This window comes from Chlorocebus sabaeus, chromosome 14, assembly GCF_047675955.1.
Source record: "Chlorocebus sabaeus isolate Y175 chromosome 14, mChlSab1.0.hap1, whole genome shotgun sequence".
In the NCBI taxonomy this organism is placed as follows: Eukaryota; Metazoa; Chordata; class Mammalia; order Primates; family Cercopithecidae; genus Chlorocebus; species Chlorocebus sabaeus.
The window spans coordinates 60,515,258-60,533,651 of NC_132917.1; the positions used below are offsets into that span (position 1 = coordinate 60,515,258).

At 44.6% G+C, this 18,394-nt stretch overlaps 1 non-coding gene and 1 pseudogene across 1 annotated transcript; both read left to right on the forward strand.

The window, feature by feature from the left end:
- The first annotated feature begins 2,818 nt into the window (after nt 1–2,818).
- LOC103220209 (activated RNA polymerase II transcriptional coactivator p15 pseudogene) lies at nt 2,819–3,305 on the forward strand (annotated as a pseudogene).
- A 6,205-nt stretch (nt 3,306–9,510) lies between these two features.
- LOC119627390 (U6 spliceosomal RNA) lies at nt 9,511–9,613 on the forward strand. Its single transcript, XR_005243589.1, has one exon. It is a non-coding gene; the product is annotated as a U6 spliceosomal RNA (small nuclear RNA).
- The last annotated feature ends 8,781 nt before the right edge of the window (nt 9,614–18,394 follow it).

Below are 18,394 nucleotides of genomic sequence, written 5' to 3' on the forward strand. Positions count from 1 at the left end.
TATTTCCTTAATGATATAATATGTAATCTATTTCAAAGATGAAACATTCTAGATACCTCAAATCATTTTAAAAATCAGATTAGATTTAAATAAATTTCAAAAATTAACAAATAGGCCAGGTACAGTGGCTCCCAGCTGTAATCCCAGCACTTCGGAAGGCCAAGGTGGTCAGATCACTTGAGGTCATCTCGTAGCTCCCATAATTCCCACGTTGTGGGAGGGACCCAGTGGGACATAATTGAACCATGGGGGTGGGTCTTTCCAGTGCTGTTCTTCTGATAGTGAATAACTCTCATGAGATCTGATGGTTTCAAAAATGGGAGTTTCCCTGCACAAACTCTCTCTTTGCCTGCTGCCATCCATGTAAGATGTGGACTTGCTCCTCCTTGCCTTCCACCATGATTGTGAGGCCTCACCAGACATACAGAACTGTAAGGCCATTAAACCTCTTTCTTTTGTAAATTTCCCAGTCTCAGGTATGCCTTTATCAGTGGCATGAAAACAGACAAATACAATAAATTGGTACCAGGAATGGGGCATTGCTGAAAAGATATCCCAAAATTGGCTAGGCATGGTGGCTCACACCTGTAATCCCAGCACTTTGGGAAGCCAAGGCAGGCAGATCACCTGAGGTCGGGAGTTCAAGACCAGCCTGACCAACATGGAGAAACACCATCTCTACTACAAATACAAACTTAGCCAGGCATGGTGGCATATGCCTGTAATTCCAGCTACTTGGGAGGCTGAGACAAGAGAGTCACTTGAACCCAAGAGGCAGAGGTTGTGGTGAGCCGAGATCATGCCATTGCACTCCAGCCTGGGCAACAAGAGCCAAACTTCATCTCAAAAAAAAAAAAAAGATACCCCAAAATGTGGAAGCAACTTTGGAACTAGGTAACAGGCAGGGGTTGGAACAGTTTGGAGGGCTCAGAAGAAGACAGGAAAATGTTGGAAAGTTTGGAACTTCCTAGAGATTTGTTGACTGGCTTTGGCAAAAATGCTGATAGTGATATGAACAATAAGGTCCAGGCTGAGGTGGTCTCAGATGAAGATGAGGATGGGAACTGGAGCAAAGGTGACTCTAGTTATGTTTTAGCAGAGACTGGCAGCATTTTCCCCTGCCCTAGAGATTTGTGAAACTTTGAACTTGAGAGAGATGATTTAGGGTATCTGGAAAAATAAATTTCTAAGCAGCAAAGCATTCAAGTGATGACTTGGGCGCTCTTAAAAGCATTCAGTTTTAAAAGGGAAGTAGCATAAAAGTTTGGAAAATTTGCAGTCTGACAATGAGATAAAAAAGAAAGAACATTTTCTGAGGAGAAATTCAAGCTGGCTGCAGAAATTTGCCTAAGTAACGAGGAGCCAAATGTTAATCACCAAGACAATGGGGAAAATGTCTCCAGGGCATATCAGAGGTCTTCACCACAGGCCCTCCTATCACAGGCCCAGAGGCCTGGGAGAAAATGGTTTCGTGGGCTGGGCCCAGGGTCCCTGTGCTGTGCGCAGCCTAGGGACTTGGTGTCCTGCGTCCCAGCCACTCCAGCCATGACTAAAAGGGGCCAAGGTACAGCTCAGGCTGTTGCTTCCGACAGTGGAAGCCCCAAGCCTTGGCAGATTCCATGTGATGTTGAGCCTATGGGTGCACAGAAGTCAAGAATTAAGGTTTGGGAAACTTCACGTTGAGGTGTGTGTGTGTGTGTGTGTGTGTGTGTGTGTGTGTGTGTGTGTGTATTTTTTTTTTTTTTTGAGATGGAGTTTCCCTCTTGTTGCCCAGGCTGGATGGAGTGCAATAACTTGATTTCGGCTCACCGCAACCTCTGCCTCCCAGGTTCAAGTGATTCTCCTGCCTCAGCCTCCCGAGTAGCTGGGATTACAGGCGTGTGCCACCATGCCCGGCTAATTTTATATTTTTAGTAGAGACGGGGTTTCTCCATGTTGGTCAGGCTAGTCTCAAACTCCCGACCTCAGGTAATCCACCCGCCTTGGCCTCCCAAAGTGCTAGGATTACAGGTGTGAGCCATCACGCCTGGCCTTTTTTTTTTTTTTTTTTTTTTTTTTAAACCTTTGCCTAGATGTCAGAGGATGTATAAGAACGCCTGGGTGCTTAGGCAGAAGTTTGCTGCAGGGGCAGGGCCCTCATGGAGAACCTCTGCTGGGGTAGTGCAGAAGGGAAATGTGGGGTCAGAGCCCCCACACACAGTCCCTACTGGGGGCACCACCTAGTGGAGCTGTGAGAAGAGGGCCACCATCCTTCAGACCCCAGAATGGTAGATCCACTAACGGCTTGCACCGTGCACCTGGAAAAGCCGCAGACAATGCCAGCCCGTGAAAGCAGCCAGGGGAGGGGCTATACCTGCAAAGCCACAGGGGCGGAGCTGTCCAAGGCCATGGGAGCCCACCTCTTGCATCAGTGTGACCTGGATAGGAGACATGGAGTCAAAGGAGATCATTTTGGAATTTTAAGATTTGCCTGCTAAGGCCGGGCGCGGTGGCTCAAGCCTGTAATCCCAGCACTTTGGGAGGCCGAGACGGGCGGATCACGAGGTCAGGAGATCGAGACCATCCTGGCTAACACGGTGAAACCCCGTCTCTACTAAAAAATACAAAAAAAACTAGCCGGGCGTGGTGGCGGCGCCTGTAGTCCCAGCTACTCGGGAGGCTGAGGTAGGAGAATGGCGTAAACCCGGGAGGCGGAGCTTGCGGTGAGCTGAGATCCGGCCACTGCACTCCAGCCTGGGCGACAGAGCCAGACTCCGTCTCAAAAAAAAAAAAAAAAAAAAAAAAAAAAAAAAAAAAAAAAAAAAAGATTTGCCTGCCAGTCGCGAGCGAACGAGCAAGAGGGTGTTCGACTGCTAGAGCCCAGCGAAGCGATGCCTAAATCAAAAGAACTTGTTTCTTCAAGCTCTTCTGGCAATGATTCTGACAGTGAGGTTGACAAAAAGTTAAAGAGGAAAAAGCAAGTTGCTCCAGAAAAACCTGTAAAAAAGCAAAAGACAAGTGAAACTTCGAGAGCTCTGTCATCTTTTAAACAGAGTAGCAGCAACAGAGATGATAACATGTTTCAGATTGGGAAAATGAGGTACCTTAGCGTTCGAGATTTTAAAGGCAAAGTGCTAATTGATATTAGAGAATACTGGATGGATCCTGAAGGTGAAATGAAACCAGGAAGAAAAGGTATTTCTTTAAATCCAGAACAATGGAGCCAGCTGAAGGAACAGATTTCTGACATTGATGATGCAGTAAGAAAACTGTAAAATTCGAGCCGTATAAATAAAACCTGTACTGTTCTTTAAAAAAAAAAAAAAGATTTGCCTGCCCTGCTGGATTTCAGTCTTGCATGGGCCTGTAGCCCCTCTGTTTTGGCTAATTTATTCCATTCAGAATGGCTATATTTACCCAATTCATGTACCCCCGTTGTATCTAGGAAGTAACTAACTTGCTTTTGATTTTACAGCCTCATAGGTGGAAGGGACTTGCCTTGTGTCAGATGAGATTTTGTACTGTGGACTTTTGAGTTAATGCTGAAATAAGACTTTAGGGATGGCTGGGTGCAGTGGCTCAAGTCTGTAATCCCAGCACTTTGAGAGGCTGAGGTGGTGGATCACGAGGTCAGGAGATCGAGATCATCCTGGCTAACATGGTGGAACCCCGTCTCTGCTAAAAATACAAAAAATTAACCAGGCGTGGTGGCGGGTGTCTATAGTCCCAGCTACTCGGGAGGCTGAGGCAGGAGAATGGCGTGAACCCAGGAGGTGGAGCTTGCAGTGAGCAGAGACCATGCCACTGCACTCCAGCCTGGGAGACAGAGGGAGACTCTGTCTCAAAAAAAAAAAAAAAAAAGAAAGACTTTAGGGGACTGTTGGGAAGGCATGATTGGTTTTGAAATGTGAAGGCATGAGATTTGAGAGGGCCCAGGGGCAGAAAGATATGGTTTGGCTCTCTCTCACACCCATAGCTCCCATAATTCCCACGTGTTGTGGCAGGGATCTGGTGGGAGATAATTGAATCATGGGGGCGGGTCTTTCTTGTGCTGTTCTCGTGATACTGAATAAGTCTCACGAGATCTGATGGTTTTAAAAATAGGAGTTTCCCTGCACAAGCTCTCTGTTTCTCTTTGCCTGCTGCCATCCAAGTAAGATGTGACTTGCTCCTCCTTGCCTTCTGCCACGATTGTGAGGCCTCTCCAGTCATGTGGAACTATAAGTCCATTAAACCTCTTTCTTTTGTAAATTGTCCAGTTTCAGGTATGTCTTTATCAGCAGCGTGAAAACGGACTAATACAGATCAAGGGTTCAAGATCATTCTGGCCAATGTGGTGAAACCCTGTCTCTCCTAAAAAATACAAAATTCAGCCAGGCATGGTGGTGCGTGCCTGTAATCCCAGCTACTCAGGAGGTTGAGGCATGAGAATCACTTGAGCCTAAGAGGCAGAGGTTGCAATGAGACAAGATTGTATCACTGCACTCCAACCTGGGTGACAGAGCAAGGCTCTACTCAAAATGATAATAATAATAATAAATAATTAACAAATAGTCCCCTTGCCTCTCACAAATTAGACAGTACTGCCCAGAATGCCCTGCTGAAGAATTGTAACAGATAACCCTGTTCCTCCTTAACCTCTCTGTGCTTCATTTGCTCACCTGTAAAATAGTGATCATAGTAGTACCTATCTTGTGGTGATGCAGAGGATTAAAGAAACTAATTAGGGGGGCCAGGCACAGTGGCTCATGCCTGTAATCCCAGCACTTTGAGAGGCTGAGGTGGGCAGATTGCTTAAAGTCAGGAGTTCGAGACCAGCTTGGCCAACATGGTGAAACCCTGTCTCTACTTAAAAAAAAAAAAGACAAAAATTTGCCAGGCACCAGGCATTGTGGCAGGTGCCTGTAATCCCAGCTAGTCAGTTGGCTGAGGCAGGAGAATCGCTTGCACCCAGGAGGCGGATGTTATAGTGAGCTGAGAGCACACCACTGCACTCCAGTCTGGGTGACAAAGCAAGACTCTGTCTCAAAAAAAAAAAAAAAAAAAAAAGCCAATTAAGGTGGAAGCACTTAGAACAGTGTTTGCACATAGTAGGCCTTCAGAAGTGCCCTAGCCTGTGACTTGCAGTTATTAGGGAGATCAGCCTTTCAGCAGGGCATGAAAGAGAAGGCTTTCTACCAATCCCACCCAGAAACCAGAAACAATTTGCCAATAGAGTGTTTGCTCCTCACTATCAAAGACTGATGAAAGGGGGTGTATTAGTCTGTTCTCGTGCTGCTAATAAAGACATACCTGAGACTGGGTAATGTATAAAGGAAAGAGGCTTAATTGACTAGCAGTTAAGGCTGGGTGCAGAGGCTCATGCCTGTAATCCCAACACTTTGGGAGGCCAAGGCAGGTGGATCACCTGAGGTCAGGAGTTCAAGACCAGCGTGAATAATACAGTCAAACCCTGTCTCTACTAAAAACACAAAAATTAGCCAGGCATGGTAGTGGGCACATGTAGTCCTAGATACTCAGGAAGCTGGGACAGGAAAATTGATTGAACCTGGGAGGCGGAGGTTGCAGTAAGCAGAGATGGCACCACTACACTCCAGCCTGGGTGACAGAGCAAGACTCCATCTCAAAAATAATAATAATAGGCCGGCTGCTGTGGCTCACACCTGTAATCCCAGTACTTTGGGAGCCCGAGGTGGGCGATCACAAGGTCAGGAGTTCGAGACCAGCCTGGCCAACATGGTGAAACCCTGTCTCTACTAAAAAATACAAAAATTAGCCAGGTGTGGTGGCGCATGCCTGTAAACCCAGCTACTCAGGAGGCTGAGGCAGGAGAATTACTTGAACCGGGGAGGGGGAGTTGCAGTGAGCCGAGATGGCGCCACTGCACTCCAGCCTGGGTGACAGAGCAAGACTCTGTTTCAAAAAGAAAGAAATAATAATAATTGACTCACAGTTCAGCATGGCTGGCAAGGCCTCAGGAAACTTACAATTATGGTGGAAGGGGAAGCAAATATGTCTTTCTTCACATGGCGGCAGGAGAGAAAACAAATGCCCAGCAAAGGGAGAAGCCCCTTATGAAAACACCAGATTTTGTGAGAACTAACTCACTATGGCAAGAACAGGATGGGAGAAACTACCCCCATGATTCAATTACCTCCCAATGGGTCCCTCCCACGACTCACGGAGATTGTGGGAACTACAATTCAAAATGAGATGTGGGTGGAGACACAGCCAAACCGTATCAAGGGGTATCGGAAAGAAAGTGAGCCGGAGATCACCCACTGGCCTGCAACTGCATCCATCCATGTATCATTTGCTCTGATTTCCATCACCTGCCTGGCCCCCTGAGGCATTTGAGTTTGTGACATATGGTATTTTGCTAATCATCTTCATTATGGAATTCACCACCACTTCAGCCAGACAGTAATGGTTTAATGGCTGAGAGAGAGCAATCCTGTCAGACGTAAAGGAATAAAGAAAAGACTTTAGCATTTTCCATCACTGTATGATAAGTCACTTATTTAAAGGTTTCATATGTGAAACCTCAAGGCTAAGTGGACAGGGGGCTGGGAGTGGATTTTAGGGGTTTTCATAGATACTTTTGTTAGAGTAGACAGCGAGTCAGACATGAGCAGGGTAAGAGAGCCCCCCACACAGACACACACACACACCAGGAATGTCAGGCAACCATCAGGTGATGGTCAGGTGGTTGTTAAACAGTCTCTCTAAAATTATTCACAACCAGTACCAGGGAAAGGCAGTCTTCCAATAGATAAAAACACCTGAAACTGGTGATCAGCAGCTTCCCAATAAGATCTTAGGAGTTGGGTAAGTGGGCTCAAGCACAAGCATTAAGAGGCAAAATGATGGAGTTTAACATACGTGGCCACCCTCTAGGGACATTTGACTGGTAAGGGAAGGACACCTCAAGTAAGCATGGGCACGACTCCAGAAAACACACCGTGTGTGCTCACCTCCCAAGTGCTAGCAGGCCTCTGCACATAAGCACAGCCCACCCCAAGGGAAGAATCAGGGGAGAAAGGATACAAGCCCCCAGAAGTCTGCCAGCATATAAAACCCCAAGTCAACAGGTCAAACCACACACTTGCCTTTCAAGTTGTCTGCCCTCTTCCAAGTGTACTTTTCTTCCTTTCCTTCCTGCTCTAAAGCTTTTTAATAAACTTTCACTCCTGTTCTAAAACTTTTTAATAAACTTTCACTCCTGCTCTAAAACTTGTCTGTCTCTCCTTCTGCCTCTTACCCTTCAGTTACATTCTTTCTCCTAAGGAGCAAGAACTGAGGTTGCTGCAGACCTGTATGGATTTGCCACTGGTAACATATTTTAGTGCTGTGTGACTTGGACGCTTTCCACCGCTAACATACTTCCTTTACCAGTCTACCATTCCTAGAGGAAGGTCATATAGAAGGTCATATACCAGTTAAACTCCACCACTTTGTCTCTCTTATGTATTTATTTTTATGTATTTATTATTTATTTATTTATTTATTTTTTGAGACAATATCTTGCTTTGTTGCCCAGGTTGGAGTACAGTGGCACAATCTTGGCTCACTGCAACCTCCACCTCCTGGGTTCAAGCAATTCTCCTGCCTCAGCGTCCTGAGTAGCTGGGATTACACTACAGTAGATGCGCCACCACACCCAGCTAATGTTTTTTTGTATTTTTAGTAGAGACGGGGTTTCACCATATTGGCCAGGCTGGTCTTGAACCCCTTACCTTACCTTGTGATCCGCCCACCTCAGCCTCCGAAAGTGCTGGGATTACAGGCTTGAGCCACCGTGTCCGGCCCATTTTGTCTCTTAATAAGCATGCTTGAGCCCACTTGCCCAACTCCTGAGATCTGACTGGGGAGCTGCTGATCACCAGTTTCAGGTGCTTTTATCTATTGAGAGACTGCCTTTCCCTGGCTCTGGCTGTGACCAATTATTATGTTAGAGATACCATTTAATAACCACCTGACCATCACCTGATGGCTGCCTGACATTCCTAGTGGTGGTTTGAGGAGGGGGACTCTCCTACCCTGCTCACGTCTGACTCGATACCTACTGTGACGCTTAGGGTTATCTGTTGTGCTGGTGTCTTTGGTGTGCCCACTTGATGTTCTCTCCACCTTACCCACCATGCCCTGTGCCCGGGACTACATCAGCAACAGGCTGACTTGCTCTCTGCCTTCGAGTTGGGTTCAGTTCAAGGTGGGGGCCGCTGGTGGGAGATGGAAGAACAAGAGAACAAGGTCAGGGTGCTTGTTTCCTATCAGGGTCACTTCAAACATCTATACTCAGTCAGGTGACCTTGCCCACACAGCTTTCCCTGACTCTGCATTCCTGTAACCAGTTCCTCTCATGGCCTCTGCAGGTGTAGGAATGGAAACAGAACCTGCTATGACAAGTCTTGAGTGTTGCCCAATCCATTGTGGAGGTAAACCTCACAGCGATAGCTTTGTAGAGTCCCCTTTTAAACTCTCCTTAAATATCTTCATTTAGCAATGCCATCTATTTCCTAGCACTCTGCCTGATGAATGTATATGTGCTTTTCTCATAACTCCCTTTTGAACCAGCACCTGGGTAAAGTACAACTCTCTGTACCAAGAGCCAAGGTCAATAAGAATAGTAGTTTCAAACATCAGTCTGAAAACTCTCAAGTGTGCAAAAAATACAACTTTTTCTACTTTTCTTTTCCTTTTTTTTTTTTTTTTTTTTTTTTTTGAGACGGAGTCTCGCTCTGTTGCCCAGGCTGGAATGCAGAGGCACAATCTTGGCATCTTGGCTCACTGCAACCTCTACCTCCCAGGTTCAAACAATTATCCTGCCTTAGCCTCCCGAGAAGCTGGGAGCTTGACCCACCGCACCTGGGCCAACTGTTTCTACTTTTTTATACTCCGACTTAATTTCTCTTTCAGCCCCAATCCTCCAGGGTGATAGAAACATAAGTTAAATCAGCACAGGTTGCCCCCTAACAATTAAAATACAATTAATAGCCAGGCGCGGTGGCTCATGCCTGTAATCCCAGCACTTTGGGAGGCCGAGGCAGGCAGATCACCTGAGGTCAGGAATTCAAGACCAGCCTGACCCACATGGAGAAACCCTGTCTCTACCAAAAATAAGCTGGGCATGGTGACACATGCCTGTAATCCCAGCTACTTGGGAGACTGAGGCAGGAGAATCACTTGAACCCGGGAGGCAGAGGTTGCGGTGAGCCGAGATCGTGCAGTTGCACTCCAGCCTGGGCAACAAGAGTGAAACTCTGTCTCAAAATAAATAAATTAATTAATTAATTTAATTTAATACAATTAATAGGCATAAGAATAGAATGACACACTGGGAACTTAGGAACCAAGAGGAGGGACACCTAACCTAACCTCAGGGGAGAAAAAAAAGACATGTCAGGGAACTTCCCAGAGAGTGTGATGTGTTTGAGATGAGACAAAACAATGAATCAAGTTAGCCAGACTTGAAAGGAAATGGCATGCTAGCGCAGGGCACAGCCTGAGCAAAGTCATAGAGGCAAGAAATAGCACAACGTGTAGGAGACTTAAAATTGGAACAATACAGAGAAAATTAGCATGGCCCCTACACTAAGATGACATGTAAATTCGTGAAGCATTCCAAAGCAAACAAATAATAAAAATATTTTTTAAAAAATAAATTCAGGCCAGGTGCGGTGACTCACACCTGTAATCCCAACACTTAGGGAGGCTGAGATGGGCGGATCACTTGAGGCCAGGAGTTCGACAGCAGCCTGGCCAACATGGTGAAAGCCCACCTCTACTAAAAAGTACAAAAATTAGCCAGGCATGATGGCACATACCTGTAATCCCAGCTACTCGGGAGAATGAGGCAGGGAGAATTGCTTGAACCCAGGAGGCAGAGGCTGCAGTGAGCCAAGATCGTGCCACTGAACTCCAGTCTGGGCGACAGAACGAGACATTTCTCAAAAAATAAAAATAAATAATAAACAAATAAATAAATAAATACATTCAGGCTTGGCATGGTGGCTCACGCCTGTAATCCCAGCACTTTGGGAGGCCGAAGTGGGAGGATTACTTGAGGTCAGGAGTTCGAGACCAGCCTGGCCAACATGGCGACACTCCATCTCCACTAAAAATACAAAAATTAGCCAGGTGTGGTGGTGCGCACCTATAATCCCAGCTCCTCAGGAGGCTGAGACACAAGAATCACTTGAACTCAGGAGGCAGAGGTTGCAGTGAGCCGAGACCACACCACTGAACTCCAGCCTAGGCAACAGAGTGAGACTCCAAGTCAAAAAAAAAAAAAAAAAAAAAAAAAAAATCAATGTTGTGGGAGTATAATGTTCAAGGCAGGGAGAGGTGAGAGGCAAGGACTCTGTTTATAACAGGGGAAGGACTTTGAACTCTGTGTTATAGGTCAGTGGTCTACAAGGAGGGGTACACACAACCCATGTACAGAAGAAAGTTCACTGGAATACAGGAAGAAAATGTTACAGCTTCTATCTTGTGCTTTAACTTAAAAAAATTTTATGTATGTTTTGTAAGGTGTTTGTCCCCTCTAAAACTTGTGTTAGGATTTAATCCCTGCCGGAGATGGCAGCTCAGGCCTGTTATCCCAGCATTTTGGGAAGCCAAGGCAGGAGGACTGCTCGAGCCTAGGAGTTTAAGAATAGCCTGGGCAACATAGTGAGACCCCATCTTAGAAAAAATAACAAAAAGAAAAAGAAGAAATTTAATCCCCAGTGTGGCAATATTAAGAGATGGGCCTTTAAAAGGCGATGACTTACTGGGCTTGATGGCTCACGCCTGTAATCCTAGCACTTTGGGAGGCCGAGGTGGGTTGATCACCTGAGGTCAGGAGTTCAAGACCAGCCTGGTCAACACGGCAAAACCTCGTCTCTACTAAAAATACAAAAATTAGCTGGGCATGGTGGTGCACGCCTGTAATCCAAGCTACTTGGGAGGCTGAGGTAGGAGGATCACTTGAGCCTGGGAGGTGAAGGTTGCAGTGAACCGAGATTGTGCCACTGCACTCCAGCCTGGGTGACAGAGTGAGATCCTGTCTCAAAAAAAAAAAAAAAAAAAAAATCACTTTCTTTATAAATTACCCACCTTCAGGTATTCTGTTATAAGCAACATAAAACAGACTAAGATAATATATTAATAATACCCTACTGCAGATACATAATATATTACTGCATTAGGGTATTACTACAGTATATTATTTTATATTACATAATAAACAAATACATTAGGCATATACTAAAATGAGTTAAGCCAGAATCAGCCAATTGACTTTGGTTTTGACCAAGAACTTGCTATAAACATCATTTCTGATGTCCCTGAACCTGGGTAATTCTATGAAAGAGTAGCTTACTATCTTTTTTTTTTTTTCCTTTTTTTGAGACAGATTCTCACTCTGTCGCCCGGGGTAGAGTGCAGTGGCACGACCTCGGCTCACTGCAGCCTCCGTCTCCCCGGTTCAGCCAATTCTCCTGCCTCAACCTCCCGAGCAGCTGGGATTACAGGCGTGAGCCACCACACAGGCTAATTTTTTGTATTTTTAGTGGAGAAGGGGTTTCTCCATGTTGGCCAGGCTGGTCTCGAACTCGTGACCTCAAGTGATCCACCTGCCTCGGCCTCCCAAAAGTGCTGGGATTACAGGCGTGAACCACCTCAACCCAGCCGTGGCTTACTATCTAATCATGTAACAAGAACAATTATATAAAGTAGGCGTGTGATTTGGTCTCATTATTAGTATTAGAATATTTGTTTTCCAAAATGGTGAATATTCTTCAATGTAATTTGGAGTAAATGTTCTTTCTGTGTTTTTTATTTGTTCATTTGAGATGGAGTCTTGCTCCATAGCCCAGGCTGGAATGCAGCAGTATGATCTCAGCTCACTGCAAACTCCCATTCCAGGATTCAAGCAATTCTCCTGCCTCAGCCTCCCAAGTAGCTGCGACTACAGGCGCCCAACACCACTCCCAGCTGATATTTGTAGTTGTACTAGAGACGGGGTTGCACCACGTTGGCCAGGCTAGTCAGGAACTCCTGACCTCAAATGATCCGCTCACTTCAGCCTCCCAAAGTGCTGGGATTACAGGCTTGAGCCAAAGTACCAAGATGGCAAAAGAAAAAAATTAAAGACCAATATATTATAACAGATCACTTAGGCACAAAAAGCCTCAACAAAATGTTAGCAAATCTAATCAATGTATGAAAATGGTAATGGTTTGTTTATGGTATAAATAACCATAACCAAGTAGGATTTATTCTATATATGCAAGGCTGGTTCAGTATTTCAAAAAATAATCAGTATAATCCACCACATCAATAAGCTAAAGAAAAAATCACATAACCATATCAACTGAAAAAAAGATTTAGCAAAATGTTCCAGCTACCCCAGAGGCTAAGGCAGGAGGACTGCTTGAGCCTAGGAAATTGAAAGTTCAGTGAGCTATGATCACACCACTGCACTCCAGCCTGGGTGACAGAGTAAAAAGACCCTGTCTCAAAATAAAATAAGATAAAATAAAAAAGTCTCAGCACACCAGGAATGAAAGGAATTTCCCAACTTCAGAAAGAGCATTGTTCCATGGCTCACAGATCTATGTAAATCTGCCCCAAAGTCTGAGGAACCTGAGAGGCTGAAGAAAGAGGTGGATAAATCCAGCTTCTTAGACTCAGGGTTTTTTTTTTTTTTTTTTTTTTTTTTTTCCTGAGACGGAGTCTCGCTCTGTCACCCAGGCTGGAGTGCAGTGGCACGATCTCAGTTCACTGCAACTTCTGCCGCCCAGGTTCAAGCAATTCTCCTGCCTCAGCCTCCTGAGTAGCTGGGATCATAGGCATGCGCCACCACGCCTGGCTAATTTTCTTTTTTTCTTTTTTTTTTTTTTTTTGAGACGAAGTTCGCTCTTGTTGCCCAGGCTGAAGTGCAATGGGGTGATCTCGGCTCACCGCAACCTCCGCCTGCCGGGTTCAAGTGATTCTCCTGCCTCAGCCTTCTGAGTAGTTGGGATTACAGGCATGCACCACCACACCCAGCTAATTTTTTGTATTTTTAGTAGAGATGGGGTTTCTCCACATTGGTCAAGCTGGTCTCAAACTCCCGACCTCAGGTGATCCACCTGCCTCGGCCTCCCAAAGTGCTGGGATTACAGACGTGAACCACCGCACCTGGCAATTTTTGTATTTTTAGTAGAAACGGGGTTTCACCATTTTGGCCAGGCTGGTCTCAAATCCCTGACCTCAGGTGATCTGCCAGCCTCAGCCTCCCAAAGTGCTAAGATTACAGGGTGAGCCATCACGCCTGGCTGACTGAGGGCTTTTATATCATATGGGAGGGGTAGTTCAGAAGCGATGTGTATGACTTAAGGGCAGAATTTATGGTAAGTACCTGCTCTTACGAAAGGAACAGTATATAAACTGGAAATCATAGAGGCCTTTCCAGAACATGGATTAATCAAACGCCAACATAGTGGATTTGTTTCCAAAATGAATGTAGGCTTACAAAAAAAAACTTACAGCTAACATCATACTTTTAATGGTGAAAGACTGAATGTTTTCCCACTAAAATAGGATGTCCTCTCACGACTCTCATTCAACATAGTACTGAAAGTTTAATAAGAAAAAAAAGAAGAGAGAGAGAGAGAAAGAAAGAGAGAGAGAGAAAGAAAGAGAAAGAAAGAAAGAAAGAAAGAAAGAAAGAAAGAAAGAAAGAAAGAAAGAAAGAAAGAAAGAAAGAAAGAAAGAAAGAAAGAAAGAGAGAAAGAAAGAAAGAGAAAGAAAAGAGAAAAAGAGGAGGGAAGGAAGGAAGGAAGGAAGGAGATAAAACTGTCCCAATTTGCAGATGATATGATTGTCTATCTAGAAAATTCCAAGGAATCTGCCAAAGAAATTCCTAGAACCAATAAATGGGTACAGCAAGGTCACAGACACAAAGCCAACACAGAAAAATCAATTGCATTTCTATATGTTAATAATGAACATGTGGAAACTGAAATTAAAAGCACAATACTATGTACAATCACTCCAAAGAAAATTAAATACTTAGGTATAAACTTATAAAACATGTACAGTGCTGGGCTCAGTGGCTCACGCCTGTAATCTCAGCTCTTTTGGAGGCCAAGACGTGTGGATCACTTGAGATCATGAGTTCAAGACCAGTCTAGTAAAACTGGTAAAACTCCATCTCTACTAAAAATAAGCTGGGAGTGGTGGCACATGCCGTATTCCCAGCTACTTGGGTGGCTGAAGCAGAAGAATCACTTGAACCCAGGAAGCAGAGTAGCTGCAGTGAGCCAAGATCGTGCCACTGAACTCCAGCCTGGGCAACAGAGTGAGACTCTGTCCCAAAAAAGTATATACATAGATAAAATAAAACAGTACAGGATTTGTATCCTACAGATTACAAAATGCTGATGAAAGAAATTCTGAAAGACCTAAATAAATGGAGAGACATACCATGTTCATGGATTGGAAGACTCAAAATAACAAAGATGTTAATTCCCTCCAAAATTTATCTACAGGTTTTATGCAATTCCTATAAGAATCCTAAAAAGGTTTCTTGCAGACATAGAGAAGCTTGTTCTAACATTTATATGGAAAGGCACAGGTCCTAGAATAGCTCAAACAATCTTGAAAAAGAAGAAACAGAAAAGAATCACTCTACCAAATATTAAGTCTTACTATTTAGTTGCAGTAATCAAATGAGTGATATTGGTGAAGGAATAGAGAACCCAGAAATAGACCCACACAAATGTGGCAAATTGATTTTTGACAATGGTATGAAAGCAATTCAATGGAGGAAGGATAGCCTTTTTAACAAATGATGCTGGAGCATTGAACATGCATAGGCAAAAAAAAAAATGAACCTCAACCTAAACTTCATGCCTTCTACAAAATTTAACAAAAATAAATCATAGACTTAAATGTAAAATGTAAAACTATAAAACTTTTAGAAAAAAATAAGAGAAAGTCTTTGGAATCTCAGGCTAGACAAGGGATTCTTACACTTAGCATCAAAAGCATGATGGAAAAATTGACAACTTGGCCCTCATCAAAATTAAAATATTTATTGCTTCATAAAAGATGCTGTTAAGAGAATATAAGTAAAAGCTACAGACTGTAGGGGGAAATATTGGCAAAGGTTACATCAGACAAAGGACTAATATCTAAAATACTTAAAAAATAGCCCTCAAAACTCAACAGTAAAAATACAAACCAATTACATGGGCACAAGATATAAACAGACATTTCATCAAAGAGAATATTCAGAAGGCAAAAAGGCGCATGAATAGATGTCCAACACCACTGGCCATTAACCATATGCAAATTAAAACCACAGTGGAATACCACTACACATCTATTAGAGTGGCCAAAATAAAATATAGTGACATTGCCAAATGCTGGTAAGGATTTTGAGAAACTAGATCATTCATACACTGCTGGTGGGTATGTAAAATAATGCAACTACTCTGGAAAAAAGTCTGAAAAAAAATTTTTTTTAATTAGAGATGGAGGTCTCACTATCTTGACCAGGCTGGTCTTCAATTCCTGACCTCAAGCAATCCTCCCATCTTGGCCTCCCAAAATGCCAGGATTCGGCTAGGAGCAGTGGCTCACACCTGTAATCCCAGCACTTTGGGAGGCCAAGGCAGTTGGATCATGAGGTCAGGAGATCGAGACCAGCCTGGACAACATGTTGAAACCCCGTCTCTACTAAAAATACAATAAATTAGCTGGGTGTGGTGGCACGCACCTGTAGTCCCAGCTACTCAGGAGGCTGAGGCAGGAGAATTGCTTGAACCCAGGAGTCAGAGGTTGCAGTGAACTGAGATCACGCCACTCACACTCCAGCCTGCGTGACAGAGCAAGACTCTGTCTTAAAAAAAAAAAAAAAAAAAAAATGCCAGGATTACAGGCATGAGCCACTACACCAAACAAGTCGTTTTTTTTTTTTTTTCTTGAGATTAAGGCTCCCTCTATTGCCCAGGCTGGAGGGAAGTGGAGGGTTCTCGGCTCACTGCAACCTCCGCCTCCCTGGGTCAAGCGATTCTCCTGTCTCAGCCTCCCAAGTAGCTGGAATAACCTGCGTGTGCCACCATGCAATTTCTTGTCAGCCTATGACAAACAATTTTTTCTATAACAACATGCAATTACTATTTGACCCAGCAACTAACTGCCCTCCTGGATTTTTATTTTATTTTATTTTATTTTATTTTTTTTGGAGATGGAGTTTGGAGCGACTTCCTAGGCTCAAGTCCAGTGGCACGATCTCAGGTCACTGAGATCCAAAGTGCTGGGATTACAGGTGTGAACCACCACGCTGGCCCCTCCTGAAGTTTTATCCCAAAGAAAAGAAAACAAATGTTCTGGCGAGGTGGCTCATGCCTATAATCCTAGCACTTTGGGAGGCCGAGGCGGGAGGCGGCGGGATTGAACTCAGGAATTTAAGATCACCCTAGACAATATGGTGAAATCTTGTCTCTACAAAAAACAAAAACAATTAGCCCGGCATGGTGGTGTGTGCCTGGCTGAGGCAGGAAAGATTACTTGAGCCCAGGAGGTCGAGGCTGCAGTAAACTGTGATCATCCCACTGCACTCCAGCCTGGCAACCAGACCAAGACCCTGTCTCAAAAAAACAAAAGGACAGCACTTTGGGAGACTGAGGCAGCCAGATCACTTGAGGTCAGGAGTTTGAGACCAGCCTGGCCAACATGGTGAAACCCCGCCTCTACCAAAAATACAAAAATTAGCTGGGCATGGTGGTGGGCCCCTGTAATCCTAGCTACTCGAGAGGCTGAGACAAGAGGATGACTTGAGCCCAGGAGTTTGAGACCGGCCTGGGCATCATGGCAAAACCTCGTCTCTACAAAAAATACAAAAATCAGCTGGGGGTCATGGCCCGTGCCTGTAGTCTCGGCTATGTGGTAGCCTGAGGTGGGAGAATTGCTTTGAGCCCTGAAGGTTGAGTCTACAGTGAGCTATGATTGCACCACTGCACTCCGTCCTGGGCAATAAGAGTGAGACCCTGTCTCAAAAAATAAAATAAAATAAAGAAATGAAAAAGAAAAAATTAGGCCCGGCGCAGTGGCTCATGCCTGTAATCCAAGCACTTTGGGAGGCTGAGGTGGGTGGATTACTTGAGGCCAGGAGTTTGAGACCAGCCAGGCCAACATGGTGAAACCCTGTCTCTACTAGAAATATAAAAAATTATCTAGGCGTGGTAGTACACATCTGTAATCCCACCTACTTGGGAGGCTGAGATAAGACAATCACTTGTCCCAGGAGGTGGAGGCTGCAGTGAGCTGAGATCCTGCCACTGCACTCCAGCCTGGGTGACACAGCAAGACTCTGTCCCAAAAAAAAAAAATAAAGTTAAAGTTAATGGTTTGAGGAAAAACTATTCTTTTCACTACTCTTGCAACTTGTCTTATAAGCTTGAAATTATTTCCAAAAAAAGGAAAAAGAAAAAAGTAAGAGCAGAGCTTAAAAGTTTGAACTTGAGACAGGCAGTGTCAGAGGCATTTGAACCAGAGCGACTCCATCTTGAATTGTGTCTAGGTAAAATAAGGCTGAGTTGGCCAGGCATGGTGGCTCATGCCTGTAATCCCAGCACTATGCAAGGCCAAGGCAGGCAGCTGAGGCCAGGAGTTTGAGACAAGCCTGACCAAAATGGCAAAACTCCATCTCTGCTAAAAATACAAAAATCAGCCGGGCGTGGTGGTGGGCAGCTATAATCCCAACTACTCGGGAGGCTGAGGCAGGAGAATCCCTCGTACCCGGGAGGCAGAGGTTGCAGTGAGCTGAGATTGCACCATTGCACTCCAGCCTAGGTGACAGAGCAAGACTTCGTCTTGAAAAAAAATAAATAAATAAGGTTGAGACCTGCTGGACTGCATTCCCAGGCGGTTCACAGTCACAGGATGAGATAGGAGGTCAGCATAAGACACAGGTCACAAAGACCTTGCTGATAAAAGGATGCAGTAAAGAAGCCGGCCAAATCCCACCAAAGCCAAGATGGTGATGAAAGTGACCCCTGGTGGTCCTCACTGCTCATTATATTTAATTATAATTATAATGCATTAGCATGCTAAAAGACTCCCACCAGTGCCATGACAGTTTACAAATGCCTTGGCAACATCAGGAAGTTAGTCTATATGATCTAAAAGGGGAGGAACCCTCAGTTCCAGGAATTACCCACCCACTCCTTGAACACTCATGAATAATCCACCCCTTGTTTAGCATATGATCAAGAAATAACCATAAAAATAGTCAACAAGCAGGCCTCAGGGCTCCTCTAACTATGGAGTAGCCATTCTTTTGTTTATTTACTTCTCTAATAAACTTGCTTCCATTTTGCACTGTGGACTCACCCCAGTTCTTTCTTGCCCAAGAATCAAGAACCTTCTCTTGAAATCT